Raw genomic sequence first — 17,923 nt, 5'->3', positions numbered from 1 at the left:
GAGTGTCTGCCACCTGCCACCCCTCATGCTGGGCACACAGCTATGGAAGGCTTAGGCCATGCTGGCAGGGAAAGCACTGCAGAGATCAGAAAGAAAGCAAAGGACAGCAGTCTACAGTTTGGTTGAAAGCCGGGCAAACATCACTTGGTGGGGCAAAAACATTCTTAGGAAACTGAGTTTCCGATTCCTCATTTTAATATAGGTATAAGGGCATTAATAATATTTGTTCCTCAGGATGATAACCACAGGGAACAAATTAGAATATAAGTACCTTGCAAGTAGGCAACTAAATTTCAAATTCACTCCATCAGCATTTATTAAGTACATATCTTGGGCCTGGTCCTGTGCTAGAGAGGAAGGAAATAAAAATCTATAAATCCTAAACTGGAGGCAGTGGCACATTCAATTAAGCATACATGTCACCATGCACAACAATACAGGTTCAAGCCCCTGCTCCCCATCTGCAGGTGGGAACACCTCATGAGCAGTGAAGCAGGTCTGCAGGTGCCTCTCTGTCTCTCTCCCTCTCTATCTCCCCTTCCCTCTTCTGTCCTGTCAAATAAAAATAAAATAGAAAGAAAAAATATGAGAAAATGGCCACCAGGAACATGAATTCATAGTGCTGGCACCAAGCCCCAGAAATTACCCTGGTGGCAATTAAAAATAAAATTATAAATCCTAAAACTAAAATGTCTAGCTCTTAGATGAGAGATGGAATTATCTAGCCAGGAAGGTGGAGAAGTAGGCAGAGAAGGCAGAGAAGGAGGGCACTGGGATGCCATTGAAGCAAGGTAAATAGTAATAACAGAAATGATCTTTCAATAGGCCCTCAGTGAGACACTTTCTATCAATCACTCTATTAGACACTTCACAGATAACATTCTTAAAATAGCTCTGTCAAAAAACAGTGTATCCCATCAGCTAGAGGACTTAGCTTTGGTGGCTATAAGATCCTTTAATCAGTCAGCTGGCCACGCTTCAGTTTCCTTATCTACAAAACAGAGATTTAACAGCAGCTGACTTTGCAAGGTCTTAAGGACAATGACCTTGTAAAAGGTTTTCAAGTCTGTTGAGTGGACTTAAGACACAGGCCAGAAACTCATTTGCCTCCTGGGACCTGGTAACATGTAACATGGTAAATAAAGCGGACTTCCAGGGACTCTGCCAAGTGATGCAACTGTTAGCTATGACTGCATCACAGATCACCCTCTAGTGGCTTAAAGCCAAGAGCAGCACATGACTTTTCACTGTCTTCTGGCTTTACTAGACAGTTTTCCTACTGGTTTTGCCTGACTTCGTGCACATAGCTACATTTACTTGTTTTTATTTATTGTTTGTTTGTTATTGATAGTATGTTATAAGATTATCATATTACAATGTATAGTTCCAAACCACACCCACCACCAAAGTCCTGTATCTCCACCTTCCCACCTTCCAAAGATAACCACCAGAGTTCTCACAAGTCTTACAAACAGTTTGCTTGGTTCTGGGTTTGTTTGTTTGTCTGTTTTTGTTTGTAGCAAGTTCATGTGACTCAGTTCTCTAGATTCCACACAGGAGTGAAACCATCTAGTAGTTGCCTTTTTTTTTTTTTTACTTATTTATTTTCCCTTTTGTTGCCCTTGTTGTTTTTATTGTTGTTGTAGTTATTAGTGATGTTGTTAGATAGGACAGAGAGAAATGGAGAGAGATGGGGAAGACAGAGAGGGGGAGAGAAAGAGAGACACCTGCAGACCTGCTTCACTGCCTGTGAAGTGGCTTCCCTGCAGGTGGGGAGCCGGGGTCTCGAACCGGGATCCTTACACTGGTCCTTGCGCTTTGTGCCACATGCACTTAACTCACTGCACTACCGCCCGACTCCCTTAACCAACATTTCTAAATGGAAAGCACCTGGAAAACACCTCTCGGATGCATACGTATCAGGGCTGCCAACAGTGGCCTCTGTGCTGTGATGAGCTGGCCCCCACATCACTATCCTTTCTATCAGGTTTTCCTAAGTTGCAAGGGTCCTCCTGAGCTCTCTTCTCCATCCAAGTCTTCTTGATCTATGGTTCTCAGGCTGTGGTCCACAACTCAACAGCATCAGCAACACTAAGAGTCTATTAGAAAGACAGTCTCTTGGACACCTCCACCCACCCCAGATCTATAGGTCTGAACAATGAGTGGGGCCATCTCTCTGCTAGCAAACCTTGCAGGGGAATTTGATGAGCACTAAAGAACTACTGCTCTCCAGACCTGAGGGGGAAAAAAGTTGGGGATATTGCCTATATAGATTGATTCCAGAACAAGAGCTATCCCTCTCACGTGTCACCAGGAAAGCTGCAGGTTTATGAGATCACAGCTTAGCCAGACTCTGTGATTCAGACTAAAAAGGTGCATATAGGTAAACATATAATATTGATGTGTGTGTGTGTGTGTGTGTGTGTGTGTGTATACACACACGTACAGGGAGATTTAATAAGCTGGCTTGTGCCCTTTGGGCGATAATTCTCCACATCTGCAGGGTGAATTCTGGAGACTCAGAAGACCCTTTGGTATAGTTCTAGGTGGAGGCAGGTAGGTTTGAGATCAAGGAAGAAATGACATTTCAGGGGGCAGGGCGATAGTGCAGTGCTCAAGGACCAGCGTAAAGATCCTGGCTCGAGCCCCTGGCCCCACACCTGCAGGGGGGTTGCTTCATGGGTGGTGAAGCAGGTCTGCAGGTGTCTATCTTTCTCTCTCCTTCTCTGTCTGCCCCTCTCTCCATTTCTCTCTGTCCTATCCAACAGCAATAAGAATAAGAACAAGGGCAAGCGCAAGGACTGGCTTAAGGATCCCGGTTCGAGCCCCTGGCTCCCCACCTACAGGGGAGTCGCTTCACAGGCAGTGAAGCAGGTCTGCAGGTGTCTATCTTTCTCTTGCCCTCTCTGTCTTCCCCTCCTCTCTCCATATCTTTCTGTTCTATCCAACAACAACACCATCAATAACACCAACAATAATGACTACAATAACAATAAAAAACAAGGGCAACAAAAATAAATTAATTAATATTTTTTTAAAAAAAGAGTAACAACAAGGGTAACAAAAAATGGGAAAAAATGACCTCAACAAGCAGTGGATTCATAGTGCAGTCACCCAGCCCCAGCGATATAACCCTGGAGGCAATGATATTTCAGTTTCAGTCTCAAGACAGAGAAGAGCTGTAGCCCAGGTCAAAGTCAGTTAGGAAAGAGCCACTCTCTTATACAAGGAAGCCTTTTCTAGTCAGGCTTTCAACTGCCTGGATGAAGCCTACCACACTGGAAAGGACAAGCTACTCTACTCAAACTATGACTTAAATGTTCATTGCATTCAGAAACATACACAATCCTGTTTGACTAAATGTCTAGGCAGCCCATTGCCTAATCCAGTTGGTATATAAAATTAACCATCACAGGGACTATGGATCGGGCTTTCCAGAATGTGGCCCATGAGGGCAGAGACCAGTTGTTAAATATATTCCCAAGAAAAGGTTCTGTGCACTGAAGAAGAATCATGGCCCATACTCCTAGTGGGTGAGAAATGGGGGGGAGGGGGGGTTTGATGAACACGGGCTCTGAACTCCAACTCCATCAGGACCCAGAGAAAGAAGAGGAAAAATGGAAAGACCTTTGGAAGTAGTAAGAGGTGAAGGTGTGACTTGAGAAGGAAGAGATGGAACCATGGGGGGGGGGGGGAAGGGATGAGCAAATGCATATAAATACAGACAGATGGTTATAGAAATAATAGTCAAGCTATATCTGTGACCTTGGGAGAACTACTATAGCTTCCAATGGTGGGATGGGGTTATGAACTCTAGTGGTGGGAATGGCACAGAATTATACCTCTGTTATCTTATAATTTTGTAAATCAAGATTAAGTCACCAATAAAATTAAAATAATTTTAAAAAATTAAAGTGTCTATTCAAAAGTAAATCTAAGAAGACACCACATACTGAAGCAGATTGGTCTATGAAAGCTATGAATCATCTTCCAGAAAACCAACAGTTCAAAACTCCATCAACCCACATTTCCCAGACTTTTGTTTTTCACTTAACACCTTTTCGATTTTCCCATAATTTCAGGAAAACTTCGGAAGGTAATATCGATTAAGAACCTGGAAAGGGGCAGTAAAACAGGATTTTACTAAGATAAATTTAGCAGTAGTGTGCAGTAATATTAAAGGAAAGAGAATTTGGAAGCAAAGAAACCAGTAGGAAGCTACTTCAGAATCAAAGTCAGAGGTGATAGAGGCCTACATTTGGGTGGGAAGAGTGAGCGATGAGAAGTGAAAAGATATAAAATATTTTATAAGAAAATTTCTTGCATATATGGACTATGAGTAGAAAAAAAACAGTAGATAACTAAAGTTTGTAAATCACTAAGCGAAAGAAAAAAAAAACAACATTGGGAAGGAAGACTGATTCATAGCCCTAAATACCATATGTTCAGTTTTCAATATGTTCAGTTCAGAGTGGACAGAGGTTTAAAAAAGTAAAAGGCTTGTATGACAACTACCCAAATTACAGATCGATCTGGGAATCAACAGCACGGAATCAGAAACGAGGTCATCAGGATGCCCTCCTAGTTAGTCTCCATCTCCCTCAGTCAGGCTAATCCCTTCTCTTTGAAAGGGGCTCTGTTTTGAGGGGCATAACTTCTGGGACAGCTTCAAGTCCTCTTGGCAAGCCTCAAAAAAAGTGTGTGTGTGTGTGTGTATGTGTGTGTGTGGGTGTGTGTGTGGGTGTGTGTGTCCCCGTGTATGTCTGTGTGTGTGTGTGTCCCTGTGTGTGTCTGTGTGTGTGTAATAACAATGGAAAAAATATGGCCTCCAGAAGCAGTGGATTCATAGTGCAGGCGCTGAGCCCCAGTAATAACACTGGAGGCAAAAACAAAAAACAAAACAAACAACAACAACAACAAAAAAAAAAAACACTGAATTGTTTTCACTCCTCAGCACAGCTCTGGGGTCTAGTGTGGTAACCAAGCAAGCTGTGGAGGAAGTGTGATACACAAAGAGAAGGACCTGTAGCTGGGAACCATCACAAGCAGTGAAGCAGGTCTGCAGGTGCCTCTCTATCCCTCTCCCTTCTACCTCCCTCGCTACCTCCCCTCCTCTCTCAATTTCTCTCTGTCCTTACAAAAAAAAACGTGGAGGAAAAAAAAGAAGGAAAAATATGGCCACCAGCAGCAGTGAATTCATAGTGCTGTCACTGAGCTCCAACGCTAACCCTGGAAGTAAAATAATAAATAGGTAGAAATCCACATATTCTAAAGCACATTTTGCCCAGTTATGGACAAAAGCGTAAGATCCTCCTTGGTACCTGTCAATGGTAGCCTCTCCTACAGTCTCATAATTAGAAAGGCACACGGGCACCAGAAGGTTTTTAAAAAATTTCTGTAGTTAAAAAACAGGCTTGTAATCTTCTGGGCGCTTAGAGTCATGAAAATATGTTTGAGGGGGTCGGGCGGTGGTGCAGTGGGTTAAGCGCATGTGGCGCAAAGCGCAGGGACCTGAGTAAGGATCCCGGTTTGAGCCCCCAGCTCCCCACCTGCAGGGGAGTCGCTTCACAGGCAGTGAAGCAGGTCTGCAGGTGTCTCTCTTTCTCTCCCCCTCTCTGTCTTCCCCTCCTCTCTCCATTTCTCTCTGTCCTATCCAACAAGAAACAACATCAACAATGGCAATAATAATAACCACAACGAGGCTACAACAACAAGGGCAACAAAAAGGGGGAGAAAATGGCTTCCAGGTGCGGTGGATTCATGGTGCAGGCACCAAGCCCAGCAATAATAACCCTGGAGGAAAAAAATTTTTTTTTTAATTTAAAAAATATGTTTGACCACAGTCAGCCACAATACAGCAGGTACTTAACAAAATGCATACACTGAATTTAGTCCAGAAATGACCTAGGGTCATTTTTCTTTCCTTCATACTCTGGGGTCATGTAGCCCCATTCTGGAATCTTGACTGGATTCAATTCCTCTACTGGGCAAGTTACCTAACTGCTAAAAAAAAAAAAAAAAAGAGAGAGAGAGAGAGAGAGAAAGAAAGAAAAAGAAATCATTTGTGTCTCTGTGCATTGGGCACTCTTACACTCTCTCTCACAGTGGTGAAGGAGAGGACATACCTTCTGTGCCCAGATCTGCTCACTTTAAGGAAAAGCAGGAAATCTGGATGTGGAATGTTCCAATCTGAGGGCCAGGGTAGGAGACTCAGTTATAGAGTACATTTGCCTGTCTGAGGGTCTGCATTCGATTCCTGGCACTGCATAGCAACAAGAAAGACAAGAATAAATAAAGATATCATAAATGATGAGGCAGTGCTTTCATCTCTCTCTGTGGCTTCATTAAAAAGAAAGAAGGAAAAGAGAAAGAGAGAAGGAGAGAAAGAAAGATAGATCCCAAGTTTAAATGTTGACAATTCAAAAGCCCAGGAAGACCAAATAAAATACACCTGGCCCAGGTGTATTTTATTTCACTAAAGAGGGAGTCCTGGGAAGGGGGCTAACAGACCCTCCAGTCAAACCCTATGTCATTTCAGCTCAGCCTCAATCCATCAGCATAAGTCTCTTCACACTCTAGTGAGACAGGAAGCTGGTGGGATCTTATCAGCAGAAGAAATGAGTCTCTCCATGGGGCATTAGCTTGCAGTATATGCAACAGTCTAAGGACTGGGTGTGAGGAAACCATGAGAATGCACTCAACAGGGCACGGGGACGTGCGCGCGCGCACACACACACACACACACACACACACACACACACACACACACAGGAACTTAAAGAGGCCATCACAAATCCAGCAGGGATGCTTGGTCAGCAATCCCAGGTGATCTTTTCCCAGTGTGATGCTCTCTACTTTCATGCCTCCTTCATCTCTGACACATCCTTTCCGGCTCAATATATTTTGTTTATGGATTTAGTGTCTGGCACGGTGCCTCCAACGATCTCATGATTTCGCTGTCTTCTCTCCCCCTCCTGCTTTGGAGCAAAGCAGATGGAAGAGGCAAATAACAAACAATGACAGATGTAAAAAGATACAGATATTTCGACTGCTTCAATTTGGGATCCCAGAGGAAGCTGGCCCAGCCAAACCAAGAACAGAGCTGCCTCATCCCTTCCAGAAGAGTCTGAGCACTGTTGGCTCTGACAAAAACCTTGCACTGTAAGACCCTCTAATTACAATGCAGTGCTAGGGACCACATTCCTCCATCTCCCCCCCACACACACACACACTTTGATTTGATTTATTTTATTCAGCCACATCAGGGTAATTGAACCTTCTGAGTCGCATATGGCCGTGATGGGTCCTATTTCATCAAGACGCCCACTATATATGCTCCAGGAAAATCAACACCTAATAATACTCTTATCCATTAAGGTTTTTTTTTAAATAATTTATTTCTTTATTGGGGAATTAATGCTTTACATTCAACAGTAAATACAATAGTTTGTACATGCATAACATTCCCCAGATTCCCATTTAACAATACAACCCCCACTATTTCATACATCATTTTTCATGGACCTGTATTCTCCCCACCCACCCCAGAGTCTTTTACTTTGGTGTAATACTCCAATTCCATTTCAGGTTCAACTTGTGTTTTCTTTTCTAATCTTGTTTTTCAACTTCGGCCTGAGAGTGAGATCATCCCATATTCATCCTTCACTTTCTGACTTATTTCACTCAACATGATTTTTTCAAGGTCCATCCAAGATCGGCTGAAAACGGTGAAGTCACCATTTTTTACAGCTGAGTAGTATTCCATTGTGTATATATACCACAACTTGCTCAGCAACTCATCTGTTGTTGGACACCTGGGTTGCTTCCAAGTTTTGGCTATTACAAATTGTGCTGCCAAGAACATATGTGTATACAGATCTTTTTGGATGGATGTGTTGGGTTCCTTAGGATATATCCCCAGGAGGGGAATTGCAGGGTCATAGGGTAGGTCCATTTAATATATTGCTGTAGCTCTTTCAGTAGAAGTTTGATGTATTTAGATGGCTTCTCATTGGGTGCATAGATATTAATAATTGTTAAGTCCTCTTGATTGACTGATCCTCTGAGCATTAAGTAGTGTCCATTCCTATCTTTTTAAATCTTACTATTTTAAAGTCTATCATGTCAGATATGAGAATAGCTGTTCCTGCCCTTTTTTGTGGGCATTGACTTGTATGATAGTTTTCCATCCTTTCACTTTAAGTCTGTGTTTGTCTTGTTGAGTTAGGTGAGTTTCCTGTAGACAACATATTGTTGGGTTGTGTTTTCTGATCCATCTTCCTACTCTGTGTCTTTTAATAGGTGAATTCAGGCCATTGACATTTATTGATATCAAAGATTGAAGATATTTTAACGCCATTCTTGTAAAGTTTTAGAGTGTTTTGATATATGTCCTATTTGTGGTGGTCTGGTTGTTTATAGGAGACCTTTCAGAACTTCTTTCAGGGCAGGCTTGGTGATGGTTGCTTCCTTCAACTGTTGCTTGTCTGAGAAGGTTTTGATGCTTCCATCTAGTCTGAATGACAGTCTAGCAGGATATAGTATTCTTGGCTGAAAGCCTTTCTCATTGAGCACTTGATAGATATCTTGCCATTCTCTTCTGGCCTGTAGTGTTTGTATGGAGAAGTCTGCTGCTAATCTTATGGGTTTTCCTTTGTAGGTGACTCTTTGTTTTTCTCTTGCAGCCTTGAGGATCCTTTCTTTATCCTTATTCCTTTCCAGTCTAAGTATGACATGTCTTGGTGTCTTTAGGTCTGGGTTAATTCTGTTTGGGACCCTCTGGGCTTCTTGAATCTTTATGTCTTTGGTGTTGTCTAGACTAGAGAAATTTTCAGCTATTATGGCCTGGAGAATGCTTTCTTCCTCTCCTTCTCTTTCTTCCTCTGGTAAGCCAATAATGCGTATATTGTTTCTTTTGAAGTCATCCCATAGGACTCTGTTGTTGTTTTCAGCATCTCTTAATCTCTTTTTGAGATCTCTTACTTCTTTTTTAGTTGTCTCTAATTCATTCTCAATTTTGCTAATTCTGTTTTCAGCCTCATAGATTCTATTCTCTCTGCCCTCTACTGCTTTCTGGAGTTCATCTATTTTGTTGCCTTGCTCTGATACTGTTTTAGCTTATTCAGCTAGTTGCCTTCTTAGCTCAGCAATTTCAGCTTTCAGCTCTCTAATAACCATGAGATAATTAGTATTTTCTTCCATTTTCTCATTTGTTGTTCCTGCATTTCTGATTACAATTTTTTCAAATTCTTTACTCACTCCTATTATTATTTCCTTAGTTAATGTTTGGATGTTGAACTCGTTGTTTTGTGCTTCACCCTCTGGAGGAGTTTTAGCTGGACTCTTGTCCTCATTCGAGTCTCCAATATTTTTTCTTGTTGTTTTAACCATTTTATATATGTTAACAGTTTTTTCAGTCCCTGAGTTGGAGCTCAGTGGTGTAAAAACCTCTTTTATTTCTTCCCTTTAGGCTATGGGAGCCTGAGGGCTTTTAAACTATCAATAGGCTTCTTAGCTTAATCACTGACTCCTGACCAAGAGATAAAGCAGGGTGTGGCAGAGATAATCTAGTAGTTATGCAAAGAGACTTTCACAGCCCCTCAGCTATGCCACCGAGGTATAGGTCTTCTCCTGAGTTTCCCGGTTAGATCTCTGTCCCCTGGTGTCCCTCCCTGTTGCTGCTCCAGATTCTGAGGGTAGTAGCAATGGAGACTCAGAGTTGCACTTAGTGAGTCTCTGGGGAGTCCTTTCCTCCCTTCAGCTGTCTCCTTGTTGTGGAGCAGACTGGAGGTGGTGTCTCCACTGATAAACTGTTGAACTGTTAGCAGCCACTTAATCTCTCCTTAGGCCCCTCTCTCCTCTCTGTCACCAGCCATGCGTGTTTGTACTCACGAGTGATTTACTGGGTTCCTGTGGTCATTCTAGTCCTGTCTTGTTTCAGTCCAGTGGTCTCCTTTGGTATTCCTAGTTGATCCGGGAGAGGAGAGGAGAGGAGAGGAGAGGAGAGAAAGGGATCTGCTGTTCGTAGCTCAGCCTCAGGAAGTCGAATCCTATCCATTAAGGTTTAAGGACAATGGAACTGGTACCAAGTCACATTCCTTGATGTGCAGGGGACATAAGAGTCTTCCGGAAGAGACACTGAACTCAGAACACAATTAGATATACAATAAGCCTGTAAAAATGGACAGTGGAGTCCCCGCAAAGGACTAGATGTCAGGGAGGTAGCATCCCTCCCATGAATGAGGGAGTCTGGCAGGGTGGAGGTTAATCAGCGCCCCCATATTTGGGAGCTACTCTCTTCCCTGATCCAGCTTTCTAGTCATTTTTCCTAGAATCCCGCCTCCCCAGGCCCCTACCCCAATAGGGAAAGAGAGAGGCAGGCTGGGAGTATGGATACACCTGTCAACGCCCATGTTTAGCGGGGAAGCAATTACAGAAGCCAGACCTTCCACCTTCTGCATCCCATAATGATCCTGGATCCATACTCCCAGAGGGATAAAGAATAGGAAAGCTTTGTGGGTGGGGGGGAGGTTTGCAGATGGGATACAGAGTTCTGGTGGTGGGAATTATATGGAATTATACCCCTCTTACCCTATGGTCTTGTCAGTATTTCCATTTTATACATAAAAATGTTTTTAAAAGAGGCAAAACAAATAAAACATCATAACTGGTGGAGTAGGGCTCTGATTTTTCACTCATGGAATCTTACTTCAAACTGCTTGAAAAACTAAACAGGTGTTATTGACACTGCTAACAATAGTAACTTTTGCAAATGCTAAATTAAAAGCTAGGGAGAGAAAACATATAAAAAGTCTTCTGGTTATAATGCGCAAGAACAAAAATGACTGTTGTGGTATCTGAACCCAGCAGCACCTTGAAGTCCGTGGCTGCATCCAGCCTCGAAGCTGTCAAACGCAGCACGGCTTTTCAGCACTTATGTTGCTTGCCCTCTCTGAATCTAACTCCACTGACAAGCCTTCCTGAAATCCTCTTCTCCTTGGACTTGCTCTCTCCCCTGAACCACTCTGTCTGCTTCTGGCATGCCCCTGCCAAGCCTGGTGTAGGTGACGAGGCCACAGGCAAAAGAAGGAAAAACTGTACCACAGCACAGTGGGTCATTAGCAGTCACCAGAACCAACCCGGAATCCAGAGCCTGAAAAGCACTGAGTGGCAGATCAGACTGAGGGTGGGGTGGGGGGTTGAGGAGGCCATGCGCCCCCCTGAACGGTGGTCACAATTCCATGACTGAGATGAAAGCAACCTCAAGCCTGTTCAACTGCTCATTCCTGCCAAGAGTGTGGCTTGGATAAGCCCCGTGTGGGCCCCGGCTGACCTCAGCACTCCTCCACCTTCTCAGAGGCCTCGTCTTCATCCTGCACTCAATCACTACTGTTTCACAGGGTTAAGTCACCCCGGTTTGAGCAAGCACTCATATACTACAGAACTCGAATTCTGTATCTACAGGCTAGACCTGAGCTGCAAACTCTTGACACATAACTCAAGTTTCACATGTCCAAGAATGAACTGATTCTGGCCGCTCTCAACCAGCCCTCCTCTGCTCCCTCTTCATCAGCTGGACCTCCATCAACCCAGCTGACCAAGTCAGAAAGCCTTGTCATCAAAGCTGCCTCTGAATTTCTTTAAAAACACTTTTGAAGTGGTCCCAGAGATGGCGCAGCGGAAAGCATGAGGTCCCAAAGTTCATCCCGCAATACATGTACAAGAGTGATGTCTGGTTTTTTGTTGTTATCTCCCTCTCTCCCTCTCCCTCTCCCTCTCCCTCTCCCTCTCTCTCTCTCTCTCTCTCTCTTCTCCTATCTTTCTGGTTAATAGATAAATAAATAAAATATTTATAAAAAATACATTTAGAAGTTGTAAGGATATGGAAGCAATATATTGGCTCTTTTAAAAGCCCGATTACTGGTTTTGGGAGATGGTTCCCACTTTACCATGGTTGAGAGCCCACGTTCAGGCCCTCCACCAACACGAAAGTGCCCGCAGGAGAGGTTTCATGGGCAGTAGGGCAGTGCTGAGGCATCTCCAACTCTCTCTGTCTCTCTCAAAAACTAACTGAAGTCTGCTTGGAGTGTGCGAACCTGGCAGATACAGAGCTCTAGTGACAGCCCTGACAGCAAAATAAATAAGCAATAAGTCAAAGTCCAGTTTTCTACTGGCTTACAGGAGTGGTGTGTACTTAGAGTACTCGGTGGACCACTGAAGTGTCCCCAGCCTCTGCCCCTCTCTCGTCACACGGCCATTTCATTGGCGCTCACTTGCGTTGTCCTGACCTAAATGACTGCAAGAACTTTTAGTCCAATCTCCCGCATTCCTGTTCTTTAACCACATCTGCTAAAGTGACCATTTTAGTTTCAAAAATATTTAGATACATTTTTCTTTTTTTAACTTCTTTTCTAATTATTTTGACTCATTTTGGATTGAGACAAAGAGAAATTGAGAGGGAAGAGGAGAGACACATGAAGCACTGTCTCATCACTCATAAAGCTCCCCTGCAGGTGAGAGGGAAGAGGACAGACACATGAAGCACTGTCTCATCACTCATAAAGCTCCCCTGCAGGTGGGCACCAGGGCTTGAACCCAAGTCCTTGTGCGCTGTAATGTGTGTGCCACCACTCATCCTGATACATTTTTCATGATATATGTTTGCTGTAGATAAATGAGGAGAGGCTACTGTACTATAAAAAGATAACCATAATAGCCAGAAAGTGGCACAGTGGCTGGAGCTTTAAACTCTCAAATGCGAGGCCCCAAGTTCTATCCCCAGCATTGCACATATCATAGTGATGCTCTTCTTCTCCCTCCACCCTCACCTATATATAAATAAAGATTACAAAATGGGAGTCGGGAAGTAGTACAGTGGGTTAAGTGCAGGTGGTTTAAAGCACAAGGACCGGCGTAAGGATCCTGGTTTGAGTCTCCGACTCCCCACCTGCAAAAGAGTTGCTTCACTGATGGTGAAGCTGGTCTGCAGGTGTCTGTCTTTCTCTTCCCCTCTCTGTCCTCCTCTCCTCTCTCCATTTCTCTCTGTGCTATCTAACGACGGCAACATCAATAACAACAAAAATAATAACTACAATAATAAAACAAGGGCAACATAAGGGAATAAATAAATCACTTTTGTGAATACAAACTCTTTAGATGCTTTGTATTATATATAAGGATTATATTATTTATATTTCATATGCCCTACTTTTTTTTTTTGCCACCAGGGTTATTCTGGGGCCTCCATGCTGGCACTATAAATCCACCACTTCCAGCAGAATTTTTTTCTTTCTTCCTTCTTTCCTTCCTTCCTACCTTTTTATTTTACTAGATAGGACAGAGAGAAATTGAGAGGGAAATAGGAGGGGAGGGGAAGAGAAAAGAGACACACCTGAAGACCTATTTTACCACTTGTTTGAAGCATCCTCCCTGCAGGTGGGGAGTGGGGGCTCGAGCCTAGGTCCTTGGGCATGATAAAATGTGTGATTAACTGGGTATGCCAGTGCCTGGCCCCCTTCATAGGCACTATTTTTTTGAATTGCTGTAGTGAAATTTTTTCTGTCAAAAATCTTACATATAATGAAAATAAAAGACATTTCTATATTTACCAACATAAAAGATATAATATGCATTTTTGAACAGTCACCTTTGTTCATATTTATAATCATGTATTTATAAGTGGAGTTGCCAAGAGCATGGGGACACATACTTTTAAGACTTTAAACCTATTGTCAAAACTCCCTGGGATGGTTTTATCCATTGTGTCTTCAACCAGGAGAGGGGTCACTTGAAATCAGGTTGTCAAAGATTAGATTTGCAGATTCAAAAACACAACACCAGACTGAGAGGAGGCTGTCAGTCACTTAGCAGAACTAAATCATTTCCAAACATAGTTGCAAACCATTAGAGTTCCTGATAATCCACAAGAAGATGTGAAAACATGCAAGTTCTTTCTTCAGCAAGAAGTACCTGCCAAGAAAAGTCAAGGACTTTCATCCTTACACATGACTAAGTACTTGATAGCTTCCTCTGTTAGTAATTAAGAATAATTGAGATTTCTAGTCAACCAAAAATACAGTACTTCCAATTATTGAAAGCTTTGGCTTTTGCAAAGTTTGGCAGTGATGCAAATCTCCTGAGGCACCTGTGCCCACATAGGTTGTTGGAATTTCCACAGTTTTCAAGAATACACCCCTCCATTTTTTGTGGGCATCCTTGTGTCTTCTGTTTTAAATATAGTCCTTCTCATCTGTATTATTTTTTTTAAATGCCAAACATTGCTTTCTGGCTTCTTAGGACATAAATATCATGACAATGTCATTTCAGATGCTATTTCACTGTTTCAATTTCATTGTTACCATTAAAGTAATTTCCCACTAATCCTGTCCTAAATGGTCTAGGTGTACCATGGCGTCTTCTGTGAAATTAAGTTTGCTATGCTTGAGAACCAACAGTCTGACTTTCTCAAAATATCCCTATCCTGAGTCTAGGTTGGTTAATTATTAAACAGACCTGGCAAATAACTGCCCATAAGATTACCAGATGTTTGAAGGACATCTTAGATTGACTTGTGAAGCAGTTGAGTGGTCCAAGAGGCAGTACAGTGAGATTAGCTTAAGGTCAAAGACTGATTCCTCGCAGTGCATATGCCAGCCTGATACTCTGGTTTTTTTCCCACTCTCATAAATAATATACAAATACATCTTTTAAAAAAATTAATGTAACAGAAGGCTCACAGATATCCCTCATCTTTCCAACCCTCAGGTTGTAAATCACTAATTTTGTGTGACAAAGGAAGTACAGGATGCTTGTTAAACTTTATTAAACTCTAGAGGGGTTAAGTAGCTGAGTGTTCACTACCTGTAAACAAGGCTGAACTGGGAAAGGCACGAGAGTGTTTTGAACTTAGCCCAAGCTACTCAGCTACTAGCCTACAAATTCATGAAATTCCTGATTCGAATCTAAAAGACAAGCAGGAAAGAGGAGACATCCTCCAATATATTGGTGACACTTAAGGAAATGGAGAGATCTGCATAAGTGGTGCTGGTGACTGGAGTTATGCTTCTTCTATTCCATTGAGAACTAGGAAGCTATAATATCAAAACATACAGGGTTTACCTTGACACACAGCTTAGGAGAGGATATGGAAATCCGATTTCTACCAGCTCCGCTTGCACTTCAGCAGAGATCCCGTAACGTTAGCAGCCTGGGAAAGAGCTGCCCTCCTGAGTAGTTAATTTCCATTGCCTTGTGGAGGGGGAAAGAAAAGAGAAGAGAAAATTGACTAAATCAGTCTTACTCGGTTCTGCTCACATTTCTCTTGCCAAGAGTAGCTTGGTTACTCACCAACAGACACTGGAAACACCCACACACTCGGAGACATGTATAGTCAGGCATGTGTTATACTAAAATTTAACACACTTGCTGTCTTCCATAACCCAGGGCCCTGGTTAAAATACTCAGTAGCGGGGGTCGGGCGGTGGCGCACTGAGTTAAGCACATGTGGCGCAAAGCGCAAGGACCGGCATAAGGATCCCTGTTTGAGCCCCCGGCTCCCCACCTGCAGGGGAGTCGCTTCACAAACGGTGAAGCAAGTCTGCAGGTGTCTATCTTTCTCTCCCCCTCTCTGTCTTCCCCTCCTCTCTCCATTTCTCTCTGTCCTATCCAATAACGAACAACATCAACAATGGCAATAATAATAACTACAACGAGGCTACAACAAGGGCAACAAAAGGGGGGAAAAAATGGCCTCCAAGAGCGGTGTATTCATGGTGCAGGCACCAAGCCCAGCAATAACCCTGGAGGGGAAAAAAAAAAAAAAGGAAAAAGGAAAAAAAATAGTAGCACCAGAACTGGGCTCACCTCAACAGCAGAATTGTATATGCAGTCCTAGGTTAGCTGTCAATCACAAAATTATATTTCCCCCCTGCACATCCTCCAAAGGAAAGCAAAACATCTATGCAGTTCCCTAGATGGTCCCAAAGAAGGGTAGGAGAGAAGATACAATAACATGTTTATTTGTTTGTTTGTTTTTCCTTAACCAGAGCACTGCTTAGCTCTGGTTTATGGTGGTGCAGGGGACTGAACCTGGGACTTTGGAGCCTCAGGCATGAGAGTCTCTTTGTCCATCCATTATGCTATCTACCCCTACCCACAATGATGTAGAAATAAAGAACAAAACACAAAGAGTAGAAGAAAAAGGAAATAAAAATAAAATAAATTGAACATCTAAAAAGATAAATGTGAATGACCTTTCTTTTGACAATACTGAATTCTCAGGTTCTAGTTTCTGAGCATCATCCAATCCGTGTGACTGTTTTAAGTGTACTGCATGCATGCATCCCTTCCTCTCTCCATTTCTCTCTGTCCTATCCAACAACTACGATATCAGTAACAACAACAATAACTACAACAACAATACAAAACAACAACAAGGGCAACAAAAGGGAATGATTCATTCAGTGCACAATCACTGTGCACCCATGGGCTAGGCAGCATTCTCAGCACAGAGTCACATAGGGAACAGAAAACAAAACAGATGAAAACCTCCTCCTGGGAGTCGGACAGTAGCACAGCGGCTTAAGCACAGGTGGCACAAAGCGCAAGGACTGGCATAGGACCCCAGTTCGAGCCCCCTGCTCCCTACCTGCAGGGGAGTTCCTTCACAAGCAGTGAAGCAGGTCTGCAGGTGTCTTTCTCTCCCCTTCTCTGTCTCCCTTCCTCTCTCCATTTCTCTCTGTCCTATCCAACAACTACAATATCAATTACAACAACAATACAAAACAACAACAAGGGCAACAAAAGGGAATGAATAAATAAGTAAATAAAATATTTAAAAAGAAAATTTCCTCCTTACTAGAGTTTATAATCTAGCATGGAAAAATCTCAATTAATCATCTCAAAATGGGAAAGATACAGGAAAGGCATGGAGAGAACAGAAGTCGTTAATACAGAGAAAAAAAGACAGCAAAAAAGGAGATTTAGAAAAAAGGATATAAAAAAAAGATAAGGGTTAAGGGAGAGGGGGGCAGGTGGTGGCAAACCTGGTTGAGCACACATGCTTCAATGCTCAAGGAATCCGGTTCAAGCCCCTGGTCCCCACCTGCAGGAGGAAAGCTTTACAAGTGGTGAAGCAGGGCTGTAGGTATCTCTTTGTCTCTTTCCCTTTCTATCTCCCCTCCCTTCTCACTTTTTCTCTGTCTATGTCTAATAAATAAATAGATAAAATATTAAAATACAATTAATAAAAGACATACAGAATGAAAAGAGCAGTGTTGAAAAAAAAGTTAGGGCAAAGTATTTCTCAGGGCTTTGAGATGATAAATCTAAAAATTAAGTCTGTCCATTTCTCAAATCCCCCAACATAAAAGTTGCTGTTATCATCTGTTAAAATTTTTTTAATTAAAAAAAAAAATTTTTTAAAAGAAAATTGATTCGACTTCCGGAGGCGGAGCTACAAGCAGCAGATCACTTTCTCTCCTCTCCTCTCCTCTCCTCTCCTCTCCTCTCCTCTCCTCTCCTCTCCTCTCCTGGATCAACTAGGAATACCAAAGGAGACCACCCAAACCGAAACAAGACAGGACTAGAATGACCACAGGATCCCAGTAAATCACCCGTGAGTACAAACATGCGTGGCTGGTGACAGAGAGGAGAGAGGGGCCTAAGGAGAGATGAAGTGACTGCTAACAGTTCAACAGTTTATCAGTGGAGACACCACCTCCAGTCCGCTCCACAACAAGGGGACAGCTGAAGGGAGGAAAGGTCTCCCCAGAGACTCACCAAGTGCAACTCTGAGTCTCCATTGCTACTACCCTCAGAATCTGGAGCAGCAACAGGGAGGGACACCAGGGGACAGAGATCTAACCGGGAAACTCAGGAGAAGACCTATACCTCGGTGGCATAGCTGAGGGGCTGTGAAAGTCTC

At 42.9% G+C, this 17,923-nt stretch overlaps 1 long non-coding RNA gene across 2 annotated transcripts in view; it reads right to left on the bottom strand.

Moving 5' to 3' along the window:
* Window positions 1–17,923, bottom strand: part of LOC132535305 (uncharacterized) — a 95,209-nt gene that overhangs the window by 60,822 nt on the left and 16,464 nt on the right. For both annotated transcript variants that reach the window (XR_009547098.1, XR_009547097.1), the window contains exon 3: window positions 15,118–15,246. This is a non-coding gene — a long non-coding RNA (uncharacterized LOC132535305). The remainder of the gene's footprint in view (window positions 1–15,117; window positions 15,247–17,923) is intronic.

The sequence above is a fragment of the Erinaceus europaeus genome, chromosome 21, assembly GCF_950295315.1.
Source record: "Erinaceus europaeus chromosome 21, mEriEur2.1, whole genome shotgun sequence".
Lineage (NCBI taxonomy): Eukaryota > Metazoa > Chordata > Mammalia > Eulipotyphla > Erinaceidae > Erinaceus > Erinaceus europaeus.
The sequence above is the reverse complement of the archived record's forward strand: the minus strand, read 5'-3'. Positions and strand labels throughout refer to the sequence as shown.